At 31.5% G+C, this 27,564-nt stretch overlaps 1 long non-coding RNA gene across 1 annotated transcript; it reads left to right on the forward strand.

Annotated features, from left to right (window-relative positions):
* The first annotated feature begins 10,353 nt into the window (after positions 1-10,353).
* On the forward strand, positions 10,354-11,740 carry LOC144546899 (uncharacterized). Its single transcript, XR_013508913.1, has 2 exons — positions 10,354-10,629; positions 11,452-11,740. It is a non-coding gene; the product is annotated as an uncharacterized LOC144546899 (long non-coding RNA).
* The last annotated feature ends 15,824 nt before the right edge of the window (positions 11,741-27,564 follow it).

Genomic DNA, 27,564 nt, shown 5'->3' on the forward strand with positions numbered 1-27,564 from the left:
AGTAGTTTAATTGTTATTTAATAGATGTTTAATTGTTATTTAATAGATGTTTGCATGCTTATAAATTGTTATTGTTGGGAAAAGTTATAATTTTGACAACATAAAATAATTGATAAGTCTGCTAAGAATGATTGTTTCGAAGTAGTAGTTTAATTGTTATTTAATAGATGTTTGCATGCTTATAAATTGTTATTATTGGGAAAAGTTATAATTTTGACAACATAAAATAATTGATAAGTCTGCTAACAATTGTTATTTCGAAGTAGTAGTTTCATTGTTATTTAATAGAGTTTTATATGCTTAGAAATTGGTATTGTTGGGACAAGTTCTAATTTTATGATTGTTTTGAAGTAGTAGTTTCATTGTTATTTAACAGAGGTCTGCATGCTTAGAAATTGTCAATGTTGGGGTTTTGACTAATATAAAATAATTGATGAGGCTGCTAACAATGGTTGTTTCGAACTAGTAATTTTATTGTTATTTAATAGACGTTTACATGCTTAGAACTAGTAGTTTTGACTAACATAAAATTTAGAGCTGTAATCATTTTGGTGGGGAACGCGCTCGGGTATTGGTACAAATTTAGAGCTTTAAATTTTATGCTTGGGGACACGTTCGGGTATTGGTTCAAATTTAGAGATGTAAATTTGTGCTCGGGGACGCATTGGGGGATTCGTCTTTTTAAAAAAAAAAAAAATTAATTTAACTCATTTACAATGAAAGTTAAACACTAGAACGCAGTTGATTAAACGCTTTCTTTTACATGTTTAAATTGTATGATTGTTTCACTGCATTTGGCGCTGCTTTTGTTAACTTTTTTAACATATTATTTTTCGCTTCATGCAGCGAAAGGTTATACAATAAATAAAGATTCATACTGTTATTGCGCTGTATGAAGTAAAACCTGCTTGTTTTGTCGCCGACATTATAGAAAGTTGGGGGACGCGCGCGGATACTTTGTTTGGGGTACAATTATCAGCTTCTTAAAAATAATTATCAAGCGATTAATTAGACCGAATTATAAAGTATATATACTGGTTGGTGGGGCACATTATCAGGCCTATTCAAATAAACTAAATCATATAATCAATAATATAAATCAAATGTTATTAACATAAATTATAAGGATGGTATTCTAATGATGGCAATATATATCGAGTAGAACTAGGGTGCTCTTAAGCTCACCAAAGTTTTGGTGAGTTTAACTCTAAAACTTATCAAATCGATTTTAAATGATGAATCCGAACCGTTGAAACCCGCATACCTTACGTGTGATGCATCTACATATGAAATATTTAAACATTCAAATTAATTTAGTATAAAGTCAAGCGGTCAAAATTAGAAGGTTAATAAATTAATTTTAGTGCATTCATTTTTTGAACGTTTTTGACCGCTTGACTTTATACTAAATTAATTCGAATGTTTAAAAAATTTCACATGTAGATGCATCACACATAAGGTAGGCGGGTTTCAACGATTCAGATTCATCATTTGAAATCAATTTGATGAGTTTTAGAGTTAAACTCACCAAAACTTTGGTGAGCTTAAGAGCACCCTAGTTTTACTCATATATATCAGTATATATTAGCTTCCTTTTTAAGAATAGACTGAAACCATTCGGATATAAATTCTAAGATTATGCATAGAGAGGAAGTTTTATTGGTAGTTATTTTAATTTCTGAATTTAATGACTGACCAACTTCAATGTTTAATTTAAATTAACTAGTATCGAGCCTGTATATTGCAACGGGGACAATATAAGAGAACTAAAAACAATTCATAAAAAATAACATATTTTAATAAAAAAAATTAGATTAATGACAAATAATAATTCTTAAATAATACATCTATATATAAATAATATATTTTTAAATGACATATTAAATAACATATTAATGACATCATTTTTTTAATCTTTTTGACATATCTTTATAAAAAAAATATAAAACAAAATGACATATTAAATGACAAATAATATTATTTGATACAAAAAATAGAAAAAAATAAAGACATGTTCAGTAAATTATCAATTAATTCAAAAGATTCTTAAATGACATTTAGAAAAAAAGAAAGTAATCATGACCAATCAGAAAGATGATACAATTGATTTGCATGTGGAGAATATGTGTAGCGAATACATGTTTGAATAAATTTACACTTCTACACATGAAAAAACATTTAAAAAAAAAAAGATGGATAGTATTAGAATATTTAATCGAAAAACTGATATTCAATTAAAAATTTAATCTTTTGATTAAAGTCATTGACGGATCAATATCTACGCGTTTAATATGAAAATGGAGAAATGGAGACTTTGTCGTAGATAAAATTTTTAATTTATGCTTAGCAGCCCCTAGTCCATCACCCAGCATTTTGCACTTCCCAAATTCAACTACAAACTCGGCCTATGAGTGCTCATTGTCTAACTAATAAGGGCTACTTTCTCTTCTCCATTAAAAGAAGCCTCAATTAGATCTAAATTCAGCTTGATTTGATTCAAAACTTTGACAGGGGCGGAATTAGAAAATTTATATAGAGAAAGCTGAAAACTTAAAATGTATGATTATTAATTTGTAATTAGTGAGATTTGAACTCAAGACATTCCAAGTATAAAATAAAACCTTAACCACTAGACTACAATCACACATTTAATATTTTATGAGGGGGACTGAATTATATAAAAAAATTAAGAAAACAAAAATTCAATTAAATTTCAACTTATGTGATTAAAAATTTTAAAATCATGAGATGACTTAGCACTTCCTGGACTATGTGTAAATCCGCCCCTGAACGAAAATAAATAAAAGAAAAAAGATTACAGAAATAGAACTCAGACTACTTGCAAGTAAGACATGTTCGACAATTTCTTAGACAAGCTTAGAGCACCTTTCTTAAATTTTCTTAAAACAAATTATTAAGTTAATAAAAACCTAGGCTTAGAGAAAAGTGCCTCCTTAAAGCTCCTCTTTAGTGCCTTTATACACTTTAAGTTTCATTATCCTAAGCCTTTGTTAGCTGAACATCTCCTTCTTAGCACAGCTTAAACTTTTAAGCTGCACACTTTAAGTTTCGTTGCCGAGCATGACCTTGGAATAAGAACCAATCACCAAAGTCTTAAGTATCTGTTGAAACAAAGGCTGACACATCCTTTGCAGTACAAAGTCTTGAACTGGTCATTTCTTGATCGAGCGCAACACTACTAGAGGGGAAAACAATAGACTGAGTTAGGATCAAATTCGGCTCTCCCAGGAGCTTGGTCCTACGGATGCGTTCGAGTCCCTCCCTTGATGAACCAATCGAAGCCGACGCTGAAGAGACGGAGGAAGATTGGAGACAACCGAGGGCTCATGGCTGACTATGTGTGGCGCAACACAAGAAAACTCTGTTAACTTCACCTCATACTCGGCTACCGACATTTTCCCTTGTTTCAGCTCTGCAAATATCGTATTTTATGATTTTAACTAAACAAATAAGAACGAATAATGTTAAATAATATTTGTAGCCACATTTTATTGAGTAGCTGCATATATTAAATTAAAAACATAATTATTGTTATACCCATCAGAAATTTTAAATGTCCAATTTTTCCGTTAAAACTTGAAAATTGCTTATTTTTTGTTGATAATAAATAACTTAACTTTTTCTTTTGCCTTTTCTTTAATTTAATTTTAAATTTTTATTTGATTGATTGGAATAACCGGTTTTTAAACTTGTAAACTTTTATTTAATTTATATTTTTAACCAAATGACCCAGTTTTTTTTATCATACAAATCCAGTAGCTAAATTTGAACATTAGCATTCAACATTTGATTGATTAGAATGTAAAAAATATTGATAATACTTCAACAATAAGATTGTCTTCGTTTGTTTGAAGAGAAGGATTAATTATTTCTTTCATCTTAAAATAAAATATTAATAATAAGCTCAAATAAAAATTTAAAATTAGATTAAAGAAAGGAAAACAAAAAGTGAGAATTTTAGGTGGGAAATTGAGCAATTTTCAAGTTTAATGAGAAAATTGAATATTTAGAAGTTTTTGATAGGAATAACTATAAGTGCCGAGATATTAAAAAATTGACTATTATGATTAGGGGTGCAAACGGATCGGATACGGATCGGATAGTGCTCAACCCATATCCGTATCCGTATTTTTTTTCGGATACGGATACGGATCGGATAGTAACCGGATACGGATACGGATAGGATATTAAACGGATACAGATACGGATCGGATATTTTCGGATACGAATACAGATACGGATATAATTCGGATTTCTAATTCAAAATATATATCTAATTAACTTGTTACACCATTACAAAATATATATCTGATTAACTAAAATTCACCAACATAACTATAACTTTAATTAAAAATACCAACACAAAATATATTGTAATACAAAAAATAAATAGACACAATTTTTTTTTCTCAAATCTTAACATATCCGGATGGAATATGCTAGCATGCTATGCATAACATAGAACCCCTCCATGCAACGGCCCGGATTTCGAGTTTTCAAAATCCTAATGGTCGATCCGAACCGTTCATCTTGTTCTCCGTATTAATATGTGTTTGGAGACCAAATTTTACATTTTTTGGAATTTTTTTACTATTTCTTTAGATTTATTGAAAATCGCTGTTTTTTATGGTCCAGATTTGCTGAAAACAGCGATTTTCAATAAATCTAAAAAAATAGTAAAAAATTTCCAAAAAATGTAAAATTTGGTCTCCAAACACATATTAATACGAAGAACAAGATGAACGGTTCGGATCGACCATTAGGATTTTGAAAACTCGAAATCCAAGCCATTGCATGAAAGGGTTCTATGCTATGCATATCATGCTAGCATATCCCTATCCGGATATCCGAAAAATTAAAATATCCGGATCCGGATAATTATCCGTATCCGTATCCGTATCCGATTCCGAAACTCAACCCGTATCCGTATCCGAATCCGCATAAAAAAATCCGTATCCGTATCCGAATCCGCAACTATCCGTATCCGAATATCCGAATCCGCAAAAATTCGGATACGGATCCGGATTCGGACGGGTAATATCCGACCCGTTTGCACCCCTAATTATGATGGAAAAATAGACAATTTAAAATACTTAAATGGATAGCCCATCTCATATATTTGCCGAGATAAGTACATATACGGAACCGATACAGATGCAAAATTTTATGGTGGCTGAATACTAATAAATATGCATGTACAACAAGAATAATCATTCTCGATTAATAATTTAAAATTTTAAATCAGGCCAATTTTTAATATATAATTTAATATTCAAAGTAGATAGTAATCATATAATTAAAATATATACGAGAGCCTTGCAACAAAAATGAAGAGAATAAATAACGATTTGCCGATTTTTTTATTTATATCCAAAAATTAAATTGAATTTTAAAAATTAACCGAACCGGCTGTGAAATTTTAAATCTACCCAAACCGGTTAACCGTTAACCGGACCAAATTTTCGGTTAACCGTTAACCGGTTTCATGGGTTCGGTTAATGGTTTAGTGGACCAACAGTTGGTTCGGTTAACTGTGTAGCGGAAAGAACGGTTCGGTGAACCGTTAACCGGACCGCCTTTTTTGGTTCGGTTTTTCGTATACCGGAAATATTTTAACATCTCTATATATATCAATCCGACGGAGAGATGAAAGGAATAAAAAAAAAGCGTTGTTTGAGAGACGAACGGAAGAAAAGGAAGAAAAAAAAAACCCTGTTTGAGATACGAATGGAAGAAAAGAAGAAAAAAGAAGGTAATTTTTTTTATAATTAATTTGTAAATTATATAAGTTAATTTTTTAACTATCGATTTTTGAAATTTTTTTGTTGGAGAAGAAGAAGTTAAAATATGATCTCCAACCAAAATACAACATATTATAACCGTAATATTTGCATATATTACTGTTATGATATAAGTACCACAAATTTTTTTTTGACCAACTTGTTATAAATAAAATAAATTGACAAATTGTTCATTTTTGTTATAAAAAATATAAATCAAAAGTAATGGAGAAAGAATGTTACATATTATTTAATTTGTTATAAATTGTAGTTTATTATTTTTTTATAATTAATTTTATTTAATTCAGAAAATATTCAAAACAGATAAAGAATACTTATTTTTTTATAAATACTCAAAATTAATAACAAATTACGGATTCTATTTTTTTGAAAACTTGGTAGTAGCTACCAAGGTTCCAAAATAGTTTAGAATATGACAAAAAAATTCTAAAATGATTTAGAATTGTTTTAGGAACCCTTACGGAGCTCTGACTGTCTGATCAATCGGCTCTTCGATTTAGGTATTTTTTATGTTTTATTTATTTTAATTGATAATATAATTAATTAGTTCATTTTAAACGGTTCAGAATATTGTCGAAATAATTTAGAATTTTTTAGAACATTCCAAAATGGTGTAGAATAATTTAGGAATATCCAAAATGGTCTAGAATAATTTAGAAAAATGTAAAATGATATAGAATAATTTTTAGAGGTCCAGACAAGTTTTAATTACTTATATGTTGTTATTTTTTAAATTGCCAAGATGGATTGCGTCCACTCTGATCCTGATTCACCTGCAATTCATACACAACTTTAATTCCTAAAAAAATAATTGTAATTCATAAAAAATACTTGTTCAAAACGAAAAACATACCTGTCCGGGATCAACGTCCTGATGTAGGCTGTAACTCGGCCCATGCGTCTGCAAAAGGCTGTCCGGATTCCAAGCTTGCGTCCCCGGATCCTGAGATAGCTATAATTAGAATTTAGTTTGATAAGTTGTGGTTTACAAACAATTTTTTTTAAGTAAAATTACAAATTACCTGTCCAGGGTCTGCGACTGGATGTGGTGGATTTACCGGTGCAAATGCTTCTGATGGGATGTACTTTCTCCATTCGGTGCCGTCGTATAACCAACCCTTAAAGAATCTGGGCCTTCGAATCTAGGCGGTTCTGGATATGGATACGCCCCAATAGGAGTAGTCTCGTCCGATGGGATCGCTTCCCAGTTTTTTGGAATCCCCGCCTCATCCATCATTTGCCGGGCACGTGGACCGAAACCTGTATCACAGCAGAGACGCCAGCCTGTCCTCATTAGTTTTTTACCAAGTTTTCGCCACCCCTTGGTTAAGAACATCTTGACGCCGTGCGCCAACTCTCCAATCCCAGTCAATGCATGTACACAAACATTTTCAATTTTAGCAATTATGAGTTTTCAAATAACTTAATCAACGAGGATAGAAAATAAAAATATTTACAGTTCGAGTGACAAGTGGTCCGCTGGGAATGTATCCACTCGGCCCATGCTCTACTCTGGGGAGCCACGTCGTACGATCCATTCCTTCCACGTGCTGACTAAACAGATAGACAGATGCCATACATCTCTTCTGGTACCACTTGCGATAACGCGGAAGGTCGTTTTGGTCAAACGAGCGACCTTCTCTGATTACTTGCGCCTCATATGCAGTAGCCAACTGAACATATTCCACATGTCTTGTGGCCCATGACTCGTTCTTCTTTGAGCCCAACATCAACCTGTTCATAATTTTATAAGAACTTAACACCCAAAGGTAAGTAACATAAATAAGGAAACTGGTGGTGAGTAAACCTTACTTGTGCAACTCAACATGCGCGTGCCTATTCAATGGTTCTGGCACCGGAATCTCTTGAAACAATCCGAATTGGCGCATGCAGCGATCCAGATAGGTATGCTCAACGATCCAATAAAATATCAGTGGACCGCGATACAAGTAGTAGGGCTAATAAATTTATCAAGAATGTGAGTTATAATTTATAAATACGGTAACACATAACTAAATAAATAAATAGATTGAAACATACCCTTCCCTGCTGGGTCACTGTCGGAAGTTCCAAACAATCTAAATTATTCGGGCACCACTTTAAAATTTTCTAAATTATTCTACACTATTTTACAACTTCCTAAATTATTTTTCACCATTTTGGAATTTTACAAATTACTCTAAACTATTTTGGAACTTTTCTAAATTATTCTACACTATTTTGGAAGTTTCTAAATTATTTTTCACCATTTTGGAATTTTACAAATTACTCTAAACCATTTTGCAACTTTTCTAAATTATTCTAAACTATTTTGAACTTTCTAAATTATTTTTCACCATTTTGGAATTTTACAAATTACTCTATTTTGGAACTTTCTAATTTATTTTTCACCATTTTGGTATTTTACAAATTACTCTAAACTATTTTGAAACTTTTCTAAATTATTCTACACTATTTTGGAAGTTTCTAAATTATTCGGGCACCACTTTAAAATTTTCTAAATTAATCTACACTATTTTGGAACTTCCTAAATTATTCTACACTATTTTGGAACTTTTCTAAATTATTCTACACTATTTTGCAACTTTCTAAATTATTCAGGCAACTATTTTAAATTTTTCTAAACGGAACTAAACCATTTCAAAATAATCAAAACAATATTCCAAATAATATTCCAAACAAATTCTAAACAATCTTTCAATATTCCAAACAATCTTAAACAATATTTCAAATAATCTTAAACAATATTCCAAATAATTCCAAACAATCTAAACAATCCAAACAATATTCCAAATAATTCTAAATAATCTAAACAATCCAAACAATATTCCATGATTCTAAACAATCTAATAAATATTCTAAACTATTCTAATTAATATCATAAACTATTTTAATATTTTAAAAAAAAAAAACCTGATTACTCTCTGAAAGCTTCTCTTCTCTTCTCTTCCTCCCGCACTGATGCACAAAATGGAAATGGCACACTCAAATTCGAACTAAATTCAGCAGCTCCACGGGTGTACAGTTGGTTAGCCATGTGTCGTCACCCCGGTCTGCATGACCCCCACGCGTTTAAAAAAAAAAAAAAAAAAAGGCCCGTCCGGTTAACTGTGCACCAGACCTGTCTTTCCGCTAAATGGGTAACCGAACCTATCCTTCCGGTAATTGGCTAACCGAACCAACCTGTCCGGTTGACAGTTAACCAAACCCGTTCCGTTTTTCCGCTAAACAGGTAACCGGATTCTTTGTACTGGTCCGGTTAACGGTTAACCGGAAATTTGGTCCGGTTAACCGTGAACCGGTTTGGGTAGATTTAAAATTTAACAACCGGTTCGGTTAATTTTTAAAATTTAATTTAATTTTTGGATATAAATAAAAAAATCTGACGATTTGAGATGGGCAAATTAAAATTTGAATAAATCAATCATCCACATCTTCAAATTATATACCATATATATTTGTATATGCATCGTTTTAAGCTGTGCTGATATTATTTGTGTAAATATTGTAACAGAGTAACTTTGACTTCATGCAACGTATGGACTATAGAATCAAAACGATGATGTATATGGTTGATGCGCTGTATGAAACCAAAACTGATCTGTTAAAATCACGACCTTATTATTTGTATCTGCATGACTGCATCCATACAAATACAGATAATTATTATCGATATTTATGTTGACAGAGGTGCAGATTTAATGAATAATATCCATTTGTTTGCTCACATTAAAATTTAGATTGTATATAATCAAATAACATTCTATATATTAATTCTCCGATATTATCCGAATCTTTGTGGTAAGTTGTCATATTCAATCTAAAACCCTTCAATTAGTTACGTAGATGGTTTTGCTATATATGATGTTTCTCTTTTTAGCAAATATAGATATAGAAAGTAATAAGCATTAAATGCGGCAGTAGTTAATGAAGATGTAAACCATTTGCGACTATAATGATAGAGAATATCATATATAAATGGGAAAATTCCTGGCGTACCCATGTAAAGTTTCAAAATAGCCAATATTCTCATGAATACACTAAAATAGCCAATATCTCCATCAAAACTTCATTTTCTTTCTTCTATCCCCTTTAATTTATTTTACTTTACATTTAATTATTATAAAATACAAATTGACCAATATACCCTTTCATTAAAATGGAGGGATCCATTAAATTTCTCAAAAAGATTGAATAAGAACTAACAAGGCAGGGAGAGGAGACGCTTCATCTTTCTTTTCAATTCACACCAAAAAATATTGGGAAATTTTTTTTTATGCCACTCCAAAACATTGAAATTAGGTATTTGCCACCTCAAAACTTGAAATTAGGTTTTTGCCACTCCAAAAACAATGAAATTATGAAATTGCCATATTTATACAGCTGATATACATATTTGATTTAAATTATTCTGAAAGGTGTTGTATAAAAAATGTATTTTTGTATTTCCAATTTTACCCTTCTTTCAATTAAACAAAACAGAGAAAATTAAAATGGATTCTCCAGTCACTCTCTCACTCTCCCTCCCGTAATCCCTAATTCCTTCCTCTCGCGATCTCGCCGAGCACCTCAACCAAGTCGGAAATTCCTTACCTGAGAATCTCTTCGCCTCTCTTTCACCCTTCCCTTCCCTTCGCGTCTCATTAACTCATGGTTCCCTTCTCTTCTTCTTCAATCAGAAATTAGGAAAACCTGAAAAGCTGGTGACTTCGGCATAGAGGAGCGAAATTGATGCAGCAGGGTGCTCCAGTAGTTAGAAGCCAAGCATCTGTGCAGGTTGAGATAGATTGCCCATAGACGCCAAAAGGTAATTCAAATTTACGTGTGGATTTTCCGTGTAATTAATACCTTTTGAGTGGATTTTCCGTTAGAAGCCAAGCATCAATATATATTTTTTGGAAATACGGCCGGACATCATTACATTCATTGATTAATAAGTACTTAAATAAAAGCCCAAAGCTCTTTTGAATTAAGGGATTTTATCTGACTTCTTCCTGGTGAAAGGAAATTTTGAGCTGGATATGAAATAGATAGTTTATAGGTTGTTGAAAGCAGAATAAAGTATAAAGACGCCCTATTGAAGTAGTTGGGATTTTCTTATAATTTTGTTGTTGTTATTGTGTGTAATTCCTCATTTTAGACTATGTTGAATTTTAGTATAACTCTCTGATCCAGTCAAGCCTAATTTTAGTGTCACTAACTGTTATGTTGATGATGGCTAGTATAAAATTTCCTATATATATAGGTGCTAAACTTGAGTAATTAGTTTAGTTTAGCTCCTAGAAAATTTTTGTGGGCTTTTTAGATAAGTTTTGGGCAATGAATAGATTATTTAGGAATCTGGTATAAACCTTGTCAGTTACAGTTTCAATATTTAGGAATCTGGTATATGCCTTTTCTAAAAAAATAATAATAATAATAAAAAAACTTGAGTAAGTTTTCAATCTGGTATCAAGGTCAGCTGAATTGAAATCTATCCTTCTAGAATAAGTCTAGCTACCTTCTTGGCTTTCTTGGTTGATATTTCACTGGTAGAATTTTAGTCAAGTAGAATTTTAGTATATCTAAATTTTAGTGTCACTACCTGCAACTGGACCTAATTTTAGTATATCTCAATTTTTGTGTGCAGAAAGAGAGCAAGGAAGACTTAGTCTATCTGGATTGGTTCAGTTCTTGGAGCTGCAATTTGTTTTCCTTGAGGGCAACAGTAAATTGCACAACTGACTGCAGTCAATGTTTTATGAGAATTGCTAAACCCTAAACTTAGATTTTTAGATTCAAATTTCTTTGTAAGAAAGTTAAAGCTGGGGGTGATTTTCTGTTTAAGATAATATGGGCTAAATTGTAATTTTCTTTCATAAAGGATTTCATAATATTGAAAAAGGCAAGGTGATCGAGCTCTTTCTACATTTCATAAAGTACTTTTTTTACTTATGCTTATTATTTAAATTTGCTCAGAATCGATATGGTCTGAGAGTTTTGGTAATCATTTTCATATCTCAACTATTTTTTTTAAGTGGTTGTCGGCAATTGCCGACAACAAATATATTGATAGAAAAAGTATTTACAAAGGTATTATGCAACTATTATTTGCATTATGCTGAAACCTCCAATCTCTTTATTTTCACACTTGCCTCTATCATGAATTCCTATGTCTGTCAGCTTTTTTTAAATTAATTTCCAAGAGTTTAAAGTTATATTAGTGTGTAATTATCTAAATAAAAATATGTTATCAAGCTTGTACCAGTAGTATTGCAGAGCTAGGAAATTTTTATATACCAAGAGAAGTCTACAGAAAAATAATTTTAGGATACCTTGTAATAACTAATCAGACCATTAAACTTTTGCTACTGTATTTGTTCCCTTTGATAAAAGAGGGGAGCTAAAGTCTCTGAATCGTCTAAAGATTGGCAACAGTATGAGTGTCAATGAAGGCTTGAGGAAAGGAACTGTTTTTTTTATTCAAATCACATGTCATATATCAAATTGAACAAAATAGTTGGAATTAGAACTGAACAAAATAGCATCCATACATCATCACCTTTACAAAGCAAATTCAACAAGGTAGCTAAAATTAAAACATAACCCTAAAAATATAACAAAACCCTAAAATTCTAACATCCAAACATCAACACTACTTGCATATCATTACAAAGACAATGATAGCAACGAGAAATTTGATTTGCTCCACTAATTTAACAAGGCGAGAGTTGTGTTCCTTCCATTCTCCCATCTCAATATCATATCGAGCTTCATTTCTACAAACGTCTGATACCACATGCTCGACATCACTCCGTTGTTTCACAATCTCTAATTCGCGAAAAAATTCCTCGTACTCGTCCCACATGAAGAAATTGCAACTATAATTCCACTGCAATTACAAAAAAAATAAAAAGTTCATTATCTATAATCCAAATTAACCCTATTAACTTATCCGAAAGTTCATAATAAGTTTGACAACCTTTTACTGGAGAAGTTGAAAGTCATGGCATTTTGCACATAGCATAAATACGTGGCAGTTCCTTTATCAATACCCCAACTTAGATTAACCTTTTACTTCTCTGTACCATCCTGCTTTACAGTAACCTCCCACCTGTACCACTTGAATTTGATTCAAGCTCAGTACCAGTTTCACAAACCTAGGATTTAAACAACCAAGGGACTACTAGATTCTTATCATACCAGTACCATTAAACAAGGTTCTTAAGTAATAATAGCTATATTATTTCTAATATCTGTTTAAATATAAACAGACCCCCATTTGTATAATCTTCTTTTTAAGCAAAGTAACAGGTGCCAGTATAATAAATTCTTGATTTGTTACTTCCTGATTTGTTCGATACTAGCCTTGTTTCGATACCCAGTAACAGGTGCCAGTATAATAGGTGCCAGTAATAGGTTTTGTCAACAGTATAACAGGTGCCAGTATAACAGACCCCCAAATCGGCTAAAGTACCGTTGTATATGGAATCAAATTTCAATACTTAATCTAAATAATCTAAATTTAAATTGCTAAAACTACATACCTTTGTGTTTTTTTGGCACTTGTAAAATACTTTGTTTCGTTTCAACGGAGTTTGGCTCACGAGCTTCATCACTTTGTGGCCACAGTTGGGACACGGCACCATCGTCCATCGGCAAAGCTCCAGAAGAGCGGCTTGGCTGAGCCGAAGTTATGGAGATCTCTGAGGAGGACATCGTGTGAGTCTCTCCACCAGTGGCCGATGACGATTCATTGCAGAAGGTTGGTGGAAATGAAATCGCGAGAGGAAGGGGACTGGAAGGGAGAGGGAGAAACAGATGTGAGCTGGATTTGGTTGAGGTGCTCGGCGAGTGAGAGAGAGAGAGATCGCGATTCTCAGCTTTTCCGACTTGGTTAAGGTGCTCGGCGAGTGAGAGAGAGATCGTGAGAGGAAGCTTTTCCGACTTGGTTGCTAGGGATTACGGGAGGGAGACGGAGAGGGAGAGGGAGAGGGAGAGGGAGAGAGTGACTGGAGAGTTAATTTTAATTTTCTGTGTTTAATTGAAGGAAGGGTAAAATTGGAAATACAAAAATACGTTTTTTATACAACATTTTTCAGAATAATTTTAATCAAATATGTATATCAGCTGTATAAATATGGCAATTTCATAATTTGATTGTTTTTGGAGTGGCAAAAAACTAATTTTAAGTTTTGGGGTGGCAAAAACCTAATTTCAATGTTTTGAAGTGGCATAAAAAAAAATTTCCCAAAAATATTTTGTTGCCTTCTTCGTTCCAAACTTCTATGTTATTCCCTCCTCCTATCTCTTGCGTCCTCCTTGTTCTTCTTTTTATTTTGTGGCGTTGTTGCCTTTCTCCATTTTCCTATCTATTTTGAACATTCTTATGGAAATCTCGAATGGTTCTTGGATTAAATTATACAACTATATTGAAACGTTTACCTAAATTATACTGCTTCTGATATTGTTGATAGTTTGCAAATGTGCCAAAACTTGACCCTTCATCTCAATGAGTTTTGGGTCAATTTCCATTTTTGGATTATTGGAGTAGGCATCCTGTAGGTACACGAATTTGGGTCATTGTTTAGTTAATTACACCCAAATTCAACCGAGTTCCTCTCAAGTCAAATCCCCTGTACTTGTCAATTTCGCTCTTGATCTAATCCAGTTTACATTGTCGGGTCGAGAATTTATCGATTCACGTAGCTCAAAGCAAGAAGAGAATTTATTGATTCCATATACAAAGGAGAATGGATAGCACCTACAATCAAAGGAAAATGTACCTATCTCAGAAACAAAAAAAAAATAATGTACTGGTTGCACAATCAGAGAGGAATTCTCTGGTATCATAGAAAAATGTTGTCTCAGAAACAAAAGAAATTGTGCTTCTTGCACATCCAAAGGAGAATTCAATGGTTGATGTGAAGGTCTACAACAGAAAAGCTGAACAAATTCAGTTCGAGAAGCATAGGAGAATTCACCTTATATATATATTTTTTCATTTCTTGATAATTTAAAGTTCTTGGCATCGAAAGACTTTGTAAATGTAATAACATTAGGTTGTATAATAGTGGATTTTTGTAACCAGTATTTGATGCCTCTGGGATAAATTTGTGAATTTTACAATTCTTTAGGTTTATAGTCTCTTTATGTTGATTCTTGAATTTGTAACCTGTATGTAATACAAAGATGGTAAAATATATAAAAAGGAATATATGAGGTATATGTAGATGTGTGAATTTTTATTACCATTAAAATCCAACTTTAAACCATGGTCAACTGTAGAGTTTGACATTTTCTTTTATTTTCAAATTGAGATTAATCTAGTTCTTATTCATAATCTGCTTATCTAAAAATTGTCTAAATTTTAGAATATGTACATTTGAACATCTTTATACGAGCTGTAGAAGTTTCAAAAGGAGATTCAAAACCAACTGTGATTTATGATTTTTTGTGTGTTTTTTTTCTTCCATTTTTACCCTTGCAGAGGTGTTTAACTTTTTTATTTGATTTTTCCACCTAAAATGATATCTCTATTATGCAGTAATCTTTCTAACTTATATTAATTAAGAAACAAAGAAGTCCAGATTACATGAAAATTAATCAAGGATTTCACTAAAATGCATCATATCACATCACACCAACATTTCTCATGAATTTGTCTTAATCTAAATTTTAGGAGTTGAAGGTACAACACTAATGTTGGTACCAGCACTCAAAAGAGAGACTGAGTTGTAGTTAAGAGTTACAGTTGCTTTGCATCACAAAAGATATTGATACTTTTCAACATGTCAAAGAAATTCTAAAAGCATACACAAAAGAGGTTTGGATTAATTAAAAAGTTAAATGTTTTCTTATTGAAGTAGCTTGAAGAAGTTAGGCGGACACACTCTTTTCTTTGATTGTGCTTTACCTTTGCTTATAACTCTACAAAAAAGCATACTAGAACAATTATATAATATCAAATAGAGCATCTTAGAACAATTATAGAATATCAATTGAAACAAACTGAAATATAAGCAAGTTATTTATTAAAGAACCTTTTGGCTTTCAATTTCTGCTTGACTAGTTGACTAGTTGGGAAACTCACAGTACTCAACTCTCTTTTTCCTCTAGTTTCAAATAGAATTAATGAAATTGTGATTTTAATTTGAGCAATCAAGCTTCAAAATGCAATTAGAAATACACATAACCTGTACCAAAGCAATTACGGCTCTCAAAATGCATAGTTGATCTTCGGTATTTGCTAACAAGAATCAAACTTTTTTACTTTCAATTTTTATGCTTTTGTTTACTTACTGTCAATAAATTCCCAAAAACTAATTTGTTCCAAAGCACAGCTACACATATTGGTCAAACATCACTAAATCTTATTGATTAAGACCAAATTAAGAAATTTTCCACAAAGTTGTACCAAAGCAATTAGAGTTGTATTTACCTTAGAATATGAAATTTGTTTATCTAGCACTTGTTGTAATTGTCAACAGAAGGTCACCTCCCAATCACAAGTACCAATTTATTTGGCACTGCTGAAAATTGCAACAGAAGAAGTCATTTTTAAATTGATTATGAAAAAAACAATAATATTTAAAACTCATAGAAGGTTGTACGTACCGCTTCAACATAGTTGTATAATTCAATCCACAAACCATTCAAGATTTCCGTAAGAATGTTAAAAAAAAAATAGAAAAATGGAGAAAGGCAACAACACCACAAAATAAAAAGAGGAACAAGGAGGACGGAGAGAGAGGAGGGAATAACTAGAAGTCTGGAACAAAGAAGGCAAAAAAATATTTTTTGGCGCGAATTGGAAGGAAAGATGAAGCATCTCCTCTCCCTGCCTTTTAGTTCTTATTCAATTTTTTTGAGAAATTTAATGGATCCCTCCATTTTAATGAAAGAGTATATTGGTCAATTTATATTTTATAATAATTAAATGTAAGGTAATATAAATTAAAGGGGATAGAAGAAAGAAAATGAAGTTTTGATGGAGATATTGGCTATTTTGGTGTATTCATGGGGATATTGGCTATTTTGAAACTTTACATGGGTACACCGGGAATTTTCCCTATATAAATAAACAAATAAATAAAACACATCATAACGAAATATTTAGATTTTTTATTTTTAAAAAGTAAAAATTAAATTTTCAGGAAACAAATTGATTGAATCTTTTCTCAAAAAATAGCAAGGACTGAAAATTTGATTCGGTCCAGACTGCATGTGACCGGACATTTGGGGAAAATAAATTGTAAAAATAAATATTAATTTATTAGTGAAACTATTTTTTATCTTTTTATTTTTTGTATTAGTATTGTTAATAACTTGAATAATATTTAATTACATGTGTATTGTAATAATATCAGTATTTATTAATAATTCAAATAAGCTTTGACTCCATTTTTGAGGTATCGGGCAATATTTTCTAAACTTGAAATCAAATAAACTTCAACTCAATTTTTATTTACATTTTTTGTTGGATTTCTTCGAACTGCAATTTATTTATACTGATAACAAAAATTAATTGTCAATAAATTAATATTATTTTGTTAATTTCATTCGACAAACAAAATATGATGTCAGAAAACAAATAATTAGAAAGTCAATAAAATGAACAATTTAATTCATTTTTTACTAATTTCTTAGAAAACAGACACTCAATTTTTTTAATTCTCCATGAGTTCCTCAACTTTTCTCGGACCGTATATATGCCTGGCTGATCACTTGGAAATAGAGGTGACAAAAAAAGCTCGTAGTTTGTGATTCAATCGAGATGCGAGTTTGTGATTCAATCGTGATTCGCATCTGACTCACTCGATAATAGTTTATTTATTATTGGACCGAGTTGTTAATGAGCAAGCTTGCCACTAGTTCGATTCAGAATTAACGAGTTTAAGTTGAGGCCTAACTTGCTCATTAGCTCGCGAGCTAGCTCGGCTAGGCATCAATTTATAAATTTATATGAATGTGTACGCATTTTATACTATTTAGCTCAGTTCAACTCGGTCCAGCTCAGTCCAAAAAATTTGTGGAACTACAAACCAGCTCGTTGCCACCCCTACTTGAAAACAACTTTGGTTGGACATGCAAACAATACTTTAGATTTAATAAAAACTCATATATTTTTATAAAGAATACTATGAATAGTCATCGTTGCATTTTCGTATCGCAATCAGACATATTCTGAAATTGTAAATATATTGGTGCTTAAACAAAACAAAAATCAAAATATCAAAATGAAGTAGCTGAGTGTTTACGAAAACAATAATGTTGTTTCACCATCTTAGCAGTTTTTTTTTTCCAGAACTGAAATTTTTATTTACTTGAACAATAGTATACTTCTTTTAGGAATTTAATTTAATTTAGTAAATTTCGATTCTAGTAAATTCAATGGTAGATTCTAATTTTCTTAATTGTATCAGCTTTTAGATTAATTATTTTAATCGCTGTTACTTGTTATTTAATTATCTCCTCTATCTCTTTTTTTCACCAGTATTTTTCTCAAATTAGAATTTTCCACAATCACTTCCATGATACAACCGAATATCATTTCAATATATATGAAAGTTACCATGTGTGATCACACAAAATTGTGGCTTCATGGGCTCAAGGGATAGGGATATTTGTGTTAAACCTTTTTTTCCAGGGTTATTTGAACATTTTTGTAAGAAAGAGAGAGATAGTCAGATAGATCATCCATACTAAGAGATTCCGATTGAAATTTACAATTTCCACATACCAACGGCATATCTACAAAAGAGTCCTTTAAACTTGCTACGCGCTGAAGTTGGTACCGGTACCAGCCTGTTGCATGAGTGAAAAGGGCAAATCTTTGAGCTTTTTGCAACATGTGATCCAGCTTTTTACTAGTTTAATAAGTTGTGAATTTGCTTAATAGTAGTACTAAAAGGTAGTAGGTACCAGCATAACGGTCCAACTTTGTCACTGCTTGTTTTGCTTTGAGGTAGATTTTTCAGTTTAAATGTCTTCGTCGATTGTCGAATCGGGTACAGGCAAGTATGTTTTACATCTTGTTTAGACAAAAATAACTATGTAATTAATCTTTCGGTAAAGAATAGGCCGGTACCAGTATATTGTAGAACATCTCTAATCTAAAACTAATCAATAAAAGCAAGTTAGAAAATCTTCTTCACAAGTTTGTAATTATAATTTTTCTATTCTACTCTTTCTAAATAAATCCTGAGCGATCATAAGCAAAAGAGTGTACTTAATTAGAACCGGCAAATAAATTGCCGGTTTTGAAATTTATTTTTTCTGTTTTTTTTTTAAAAAAAAATTGGAACCGGAATTTTTTTTTCGGTTTCGGAATGCCTAGAACCGAAAACTTTTTTTGCGGCTATTCGGTCTAGATGGAATTTCGAAATTTTAATATCTGGGCAATAAAATATGTTGGCCTTTCAAAAAAAATGTCTACGGAAATATTATCCGGCCATGGCCTTTCAATATGTGGGCCTTTCAATAAACAGTTATCATCCAGCCGACATATTTCATTATTTCGTCTAAATATTATCCCGTAGCTGTTGCTCTGCACAGAGATATGGGCCCACCGGCCCAGTGGATAGATGCGCCTTTGACCTACATTTTGTTTTCCAAGGTGACAGAAGTTGCTGTGGGGTTTGGATTTAGGAGGTGATTCTATAAAATTATCGTGCCGTGACGAAAAAAAAAAATGTGAAGTGATGTCGTGATTTGATCATATTATTTTATAATATGTGATAATTTATTTTTACGTAACGTGATTAAAATGATAAAAGACAATTAGTTATGTTACATTAATAATTATTTATTATCACGAAATTAATAACAACGTGAACTATTTTCTTTCACTAGTGTGCGCACTATTTTTTTTTAAAAGCTTGACAGTGGCTGTCAAAGTGTACACTAGTACTAGCGTGCGCACTAGCAATCAAGAGTACAGATGTTGTCTGAGCCGTTCTTTTTCTTTTTTCATCGAGAACAACTGAACAAAGAAAGGTTCGTTCGTTGTGTTTGACTAGGTAGAAACCAGTGAACAGAATGAACTTACTAATAAGTTGCTCAAATGATCTGTGCAATTATTAAAAAGCAAAAATACAAAAGAAGAATAAATTATAAAGGCTAACCAAAGAACAAATTAAAAAGGAATTTCCTTTGTCAAGTGAAAAATATAATTATTTAAATTTCTCCAAAAAGAACACGGTGTTTATATATGTTTCTTCAAAATGTATCCGCTGTCGAGAAGAAACTACGTATAATTTTTTTTCTTGAGTATAGCCCCCGAGCAGAATTGATTCCATGTCCCTTCCGTAGTGGGGACTAAGGCTGCTAATGAGTCGAGCCGGCTCGCGAATCAATGAGTTGAGCGGCTCAATATTTCATAATGAATCGGACTCGAAACTAAAAAATACTCTAACTCGACTCGGCTCACTTTTGAAAGAAAAAAGCTCAGCTCGGCTCGCGAGTCGGCTCGTGAGCCGGCTCATATTACATGTTAAAAAAATGATCATTTAATTATTTTAAAAAAATGATCATTTAATTATTTTAAAGAAATGATTGAAGTGGGATAGAGATATTCTTGTGACTTTAAATTACATGTTGAAAAACTTTGATTATTTTTTAAAGAAATGATCTAAAGAAATTTGAAAAAAATATCATTTTTTTAAAATAATTTCAAAATGCTGGCTCATATTACATGTTGAAAACTTTGAAATTTGAAAAAGAAAAAATTTGAAATTTGAAATCTGAAAAAAAATTAAAATCTGAAAAATTTTGCAAAATTTGAAATCTGAAAAAATTTGAAATCTGAAAAATTTGAAATCTGAAAAAATTTGAAATCTGAAAAAATTTGAAATCTGAAAAAATTTGAAATCTGAAAAATTTGAAATCTGAAAAAATTTGAAATCTGAAAAAATTTGAAATCTGAAAAAATTTGAAATCTGAAAAAATTTGAAATTTGAAAAAAATTTGAAATCTGAAAAAAATTGAAATCTGAAAAAAAATTTGAAATCTGAAAAAAATTTGAAATCTGAAAAATTTTGAAATCTGAAAATTTGAAATCTGAAAAAAATTTGAAATCTGAAAAAATTTGAAGGTAGGCCTCATGCCAAATGAAGATATATATGTATTACAAATTTGAAAAAATTCGTCTCTACATGTAAATTAATTAAACATTAGCATGAAGGTAGGCCACATAGCAAATGAAGATATACATGTATTAAAAATATGAGTCGGCTCGTGAGCCGAGTCGAGCTTTTTCTTTTATGAGCCGAGCCGAGCCGAGCCGAGCCGAGCCGAGCCGAGTCGAGTCGAGTCGAGTCGAGCTTTTTCTTTCATGGGCCGAGTCGAGCCGAGCTTTTTCTTTCAAAAATGAGCCGAGTTAAGAGCCGAATCATTGAGCTACAATTGACGAGCCGAATCTTAATCATTAGCAGCCCTAGTGGGGACTGTCTTTACCAACTGCCCCATGCAGTGGTGGTGTGAAATTTTTTCCCCAAAACTCCATATAGACATGGAATATTGTTCTTGTCGGTGGTGTCTGATTGTTCTTGTATGTGTGTGAAAAATATATTATCTAGAGAAGTAAAAAAATACATTATATTATTTTGTGGTGACATATCTTGACACCATATACTTATAAGTTATTTTTATAATTTCAAAGTTCAAACAGTTTATTCGAACCGTTCAATATGATTTTCATATTAAAATATGCTTGGAGACCAACTTTTACATTTTTTTAGAAACTTTTTTTTTTACCATTTATTAAGGAGTATGGCTACTATAACATCGGTGTCATTTCAATCTATATAACACCAACTCCAAAACCTATCGAATCGACTTCAAACAATGAATCCAAATTGTTCAAACCGATCTACTTCATTAGTTGTGTGTTTACATGTAAAATTTATAACTTTTTGAATTTATTTGGTATCAAATCAAGCGGTTAAATGGGTGAGTTTTTAAGTTAATTTTAATACATTCATTTTTCAATTTTAAAACCGCTTGATTTGATACTAAAACAACTCGAAAATAGAAAAGGTTTGCATGTAAATGCATCACTCATAAAGTAAATTGGTTTGAACGGTTTGGATTAGTACATACATGTTGTTTTTAGACAATTTTGAACCATTAAAAAACAACGATTTTCAAAAATTCTACAGTAATAGTAAACAATCCCCCCCCCCCCCCCAAAAAAAAAAAAAAAAAAAAAAAAATTGGTCTCCAACTACATGTAAATATGAAGTTCATGTTGAATGGTTCAGATCAACTGTTTGAACTTTAAAAGCACAAAAATGACTTATAAGCATATAATGTCAAGATGTGTCACCATAAAATGGTGTAATTGAATTTTTTAATAAATCTAAAAAAATGGTAAACAAATTCCAAAAAATGTAAAATTTGGTCTCCAAAATGCATATCAATATGGAGAATAAGATGAATGGTTTGGATCGACCGTTAGGATTTTGAAAAGTCGAATATTGAGCCGTTGCACGGAGGCCCTCTATGCTACGCGTAGCATGCTAAAGTATTCCTATATGAGGAGGGTTCAAATGCCTCCATGTTTTTGTGCCTCCATTATGCCTCTATCTCTCTCCATCATTTTCAAACTTTAAACAGTCGATCCGAACCGCTCAACCTAACCTCCATACTAAAATATGTTTGGAGACCAAATTTTATTTTTTTATGAATTTTTTTACTATTTTTTTAGATAGGTACAAAAATATTGTTTTTAGATGGTTCAGATTTATTGATTTTGTACCTATCTAAAAAAATAGTAAAAAAATTCCTAAAAATATAAAATTTGGTCTCCAAACATATTTTAGTATGGAGGTTAGGTTGAGCGGTTCGGATCGACTGTTTGAACTTTGAAAATAATAGAGAGAGATGGAGGCATGATGGAGGCACAAAAACATGGAGGCATTTGAACCCTCCTCTTCCTATATATATATACATAGAGAGAGAGAGAGAGAGAGATGGGCTATGGTGCATTGCAGTGCATATGCATTGGACTATAAATCACCGATTCAAAGTCCAAATGATCGATCCAAACCGTTCATCTTGTTTTCCATATTAATATGTACTTGGAGACTAAATTTTACATTTTTTTGAATTTTTTTACTATTTATTAAGTCACTTTGAAAATTGCCAATCCGGTGGTCCAAATTTTTTTACTGTTCACCCGGATTTTCAGATTTTCAAAGTGGCTTAATAAATAGTAAAAAAATTTCAAAAAATGTAAAATTTGGTCTCCAAGCACATATTAATATGGAGAACAAGATGAACGGTTTGGATCGGTCATTTGGACTTTGAATTGGTGATTTATGGTCCAATGCACAAGGATGCCTGTGCATTGCAATGCACCATAGCCCATCTCTCTCTCTCTCTCTCTCTCTCTATATATATATATATAGAAATTGGCTAAGATCAAAGTGGTAGTTCCTGAGCTTTGGTGCTACCAATTCGTTTTTCAATTTTCAAAGTTCAAAACGTCGATCTGAACCGTTCAAGTTGATCTATATATTAAAATGTGCTTGGAGACCAAATTTTACATTTTTCTAAATTTTTTTACTATTTATTAAGCCGCTTTGAAAATCACTGATCCAACGGTGGCTTCTGATTTTACTGTTTTGTTAAGCCACCGTTGGATCAGCGATTTTCAAAGTGGCTTAATAAATAGTAAAAAAATTCAGAAAAATATAAAATTTGGTCTCCAAGCACATTTTAATATAGAGATCAACTTGAACGGTTCGGATCGACGTTTTGAACTTTAAAAATTGAAAAACGAATTGGTAGCACAAAAGCTTAAGAACTACCACTTTTATCTTAGCCAACCCCTCTCTCTCTCTCTATATATATATTTATATTTAACTACATTTCTAAAAATACTCTTAAAAAAATAGTTATAATTTTGTAGTTTACACAAAGCAAAAAAAAAATTAAAATTTTTTTTTTATCTTTCCAATTGTTTCATTCATTTGATATATATTAATAAACATTTAATCCAGTATATAATCTAATTAACACTGGCAGTACTCAAGCCTATTACGTACAGAATAAATAAAACCTAGAGAAGCATGAATTAATAAACTTCCATCTTTTTAATAGATTGACGGTGGATCTCAACTGTGGAACCAATAAATTAAAAAATGTAGGTTAAAGAAAAGATAGAAAATAAAAAGAGGTTTCAATGACTGACGGTGGGTCCCAACTGTGGACTAAACTTAAGTCACGTAAATATGTGGGTTAGTTTAGACCAGTTTAGGTCAGCCTAAAAGTTAGCTTATTCTATCATATTTTGACTCAATTAAACTTTGTTTTATAGAATTATTGAAGTTTATAATCATTATTCTACTGTTTAGTCTGAAATCCAACATCACCATCATTTGTAGTCATAAAATTGTGTGTGGCTGCGTGCAGTGTATTTGATTGCAAAAGTGAAAAAATAATTGAGGGCATTTACTATTTAGTTTGCGTAAAATAAAAGCGTCAATATCTATTGGAGAAAAAAAATTAGGAACAATTATACAGAAAAAAAAAATCATAATTAACTCGCTCGATTATGTTCGTTTTAATATGAATAAGGTCAAGCTCCTCTTAACTTGTTTCATGCTGACTGGCTCATTGCAAGAAGTGAATCAAACTATTTCTCGACTTTTTTACTCTCTCTTTTCATATTCATCATCAAAAAATTAAACTCGTTGTAAGAAGATAAACTTCTTTCTCCGTTTGTGATCTATGTGCATCATACAATATCAAGTTGTAATAAATATTTAATCTATATGGTGCCGTTCGGCAAAGACCTCCTTAAACCTTCTTAAGGTTAAAGGAGTCTTCTTTAGCTTCCTTAGCAGCTTGATTTTGCCGAATACCGGTTCCTTAGCGCAGATTAAGACAACATCTTTTAGCCTCCTTTTATCTGAATTTTAATTTCCTGTCCCTTTCTTAAGGCACCTCCCCCATTCCTTTAGTTATCTTAATCATTTGCTTCTTCATTTAGCTTACTGAACAACTCCTTCTTAGTCCGGATTAATATTTAATCCACCATGTGTTGCCGAACAACCCTATAGCTCAGAGCACAAATGAACAACTAACATAGTGGTTTAGTTCAACTCATAATTGACCCAGTTAAAATTAAACTCAACTCGGCTCATTTTGATATGAATTGAATTCAAACTCTATCTAGTTCAGTTCGACTCGGCTCATTTTCGACCGAATAGGATAGAGGGAGAGTGAAATGAGTCCATATCCTCTGAGTAAACTGAATATTTCTGTTTAGATCTAAACTATCCAATAAGAATCCGAATTAGAATCCGGATCAATCCAATCAGAAATCAAAAAATATTCCCATAAATTTTGATGGAAGGGTCCTTGATCTAAATAACATAAATATTCTGTTACCTCAGGTGATAAGAATTCGAGTGAAATGGTTATCAAGTTCAGCTATTATGAAGCGACCAGATTTAAGAGTCTAGAGATTGAGGCGTTACTTTCTGTTATCATTGGTTCTAGACTGCTCAAAGAACTTTGGAAAAATTGTCTCAATGTGGAGACAAGGGACCCTCTGGTTGATTGGTTCCCTCAACTGTTGGCAGCGTAGCAATAAGAGAGATATACTATTATTCTTTAATTTTCGTGCTATGTGATTATACATGAATTTCTTTTTCATAAAAAAAAGACTGGATTTTTATTTTATTTTATAAAAAAAAAACACTGTTAAAGATGAAAAAGAGACTTACAAATGAAGACCCCCCCCCCCCCCCCCCCCCCCCACACACAAAATACAAATGAAGGGCATGAAACATGATTAAAAATTGAAAAGCAGCCAGGGAGTAAAAAAAAAGCTTCTAATTGTTAATCATTCCATCCACCACCGGTTGAGCAAATGATTGATTGATAGACCCATACAATTATCACCATTTATCCCATCCGGAATCTTTTCTCCTGTCTATTCCTACTTTGGAAACAAACTTTTTAAGAAGACATTCAATTAAACTAACTACAAATGACTCGTTTTTTATATAAATGTGCAATTCAATTTGACCAAAACAATATATTCTTGCATACAGGGACGGATTTAGGATTTAGGATTTTCGCAGAAGTAAGAAAATAACGAATCAAATTTAAATAGCTAATCAGATTCAAACTCATTAGCTAATTAGGTACTAGATAAAAAAAAACAATATTATAATTTCTAATTTCTAATGATTTGACTTTTAATTTTTAATACTTTAACTTCTAATTCTAATTACCAATTAGAATTTAAATTTTTTTATCATAATTGTAACTCTAAATTTAACATTAATTACAAACCAAAATGCAGAGGACGGTAAATAAAATTCTAAAGGAGAACAAAGTCGATCCGAACTTATAAATTTTTATAAAGATTCAAAATCCAGAAAAAGACAGTTGACCCGCAGACTAAACGGGTCTGTATCGCCTAAAGTAATCCAACTTTTGGATTTTGGATCGGGACCATTCAATACGAATCCGTCGCTCAAGATCGCTTCAGGATTTGAATTTGTTGTTCGGGATGTACGCACTCTACTTTAGATGAATTGTCACGAATTCGAATCAAACGATCCCAATCTAAAATCCAAAAATTAAGTTATTTCACTGAATATGAATTTAGACTAAATTGGTCCGCTCCTACTTGCATAATAACTTACTCGAAATTAACTCATTTTTTATTCTGCCTTGTTATATTTTGTTCTTCATTTAACAGATTTAACAGCTGAAGTGTAAATTGAGACGTTCACACCCTTCTCATCTCACAATCCAACATAACCATTACGTTTTGACAATAGGATTTAAAATAATTCATATGTCGCAAACAAGTATGTCCGACAAATAACTAGTGCGCCGTAAGTAACCCCATAAATCACATCGAAAAGTTTACTATTCTTTGCGGTATGTTTGAATGGACCGAGAATAACACAAATTTTAAAGCAGTACTCTTATTTTTTATTTGAATATAATTTATATTATTTTACTCTAATATTAAATTAGTGGTATACTGGTATCACAGTAATTCAATATATTTTGTAAAAACAAACCCGTTTAGCACTGTTCTGACTTATATATTAAATAATATTTATATGACCTCTTATAACACAGAATTAACCTTCTTTCTATACTAATTAAATATTTAAGTTAATCTACTATCTGAATTAATATTTTTATTATACTATTGTCAAGTACTCTTTTTAATATTATTTTTAGAGTTGAAGTACTGTGTTTTATAAAGTAAAGTCATATTTATTTCACACCAATATCTATGTTTTAACAATTCAAATCGTTGCACATGATCTCGATATTATAATGTGCATGGAAACCAAAATTTTCATCATTTAACTTTTTGTACTTTCTTAGATAAAAAATTTATTAATTCGGAAGATCTCTTGGTGAGCCATAAGAAAATAACATTTTTTTTTACCATTTAAACAAAATCTACAAAAATGTCTACAAAATGTAAAATTTGATTTTCAAACACATTTCAATGTAGATATCATGTTAAACAATTTAGATCGACTATTTAAATTTTAAAACAAAAAACAGAAATACGAACATAATATTTTGTAAAACATAACATTTATTTCATGAAACACAATAGTCGAATCCTTATTTGTATACTATTTTATTAACATCCAAAAGAATGATAAAAGGGGAAAGAATGAAATCATTTGCTAGACTTGCAGTTATTACACCTCTTCCACGCCTTTGCACTGCGCTTGCCTTTATTAGGCTTTAGCTGCTGGGCTGGAAC

This window comes from Carex rostrata, chromosome 1 (assembly GCF_964058835.1).
Source record: "Carex rostrata chromosome 1, lpCarRost1.2, whole genome shotgun sequence".
NCBI classification, from domain to species: Eukaryota; Viridiplantae; Streptophyta; class Magnoliopsida; order Poales; family Cyperaceae; genus Carex; species Carex rostrata.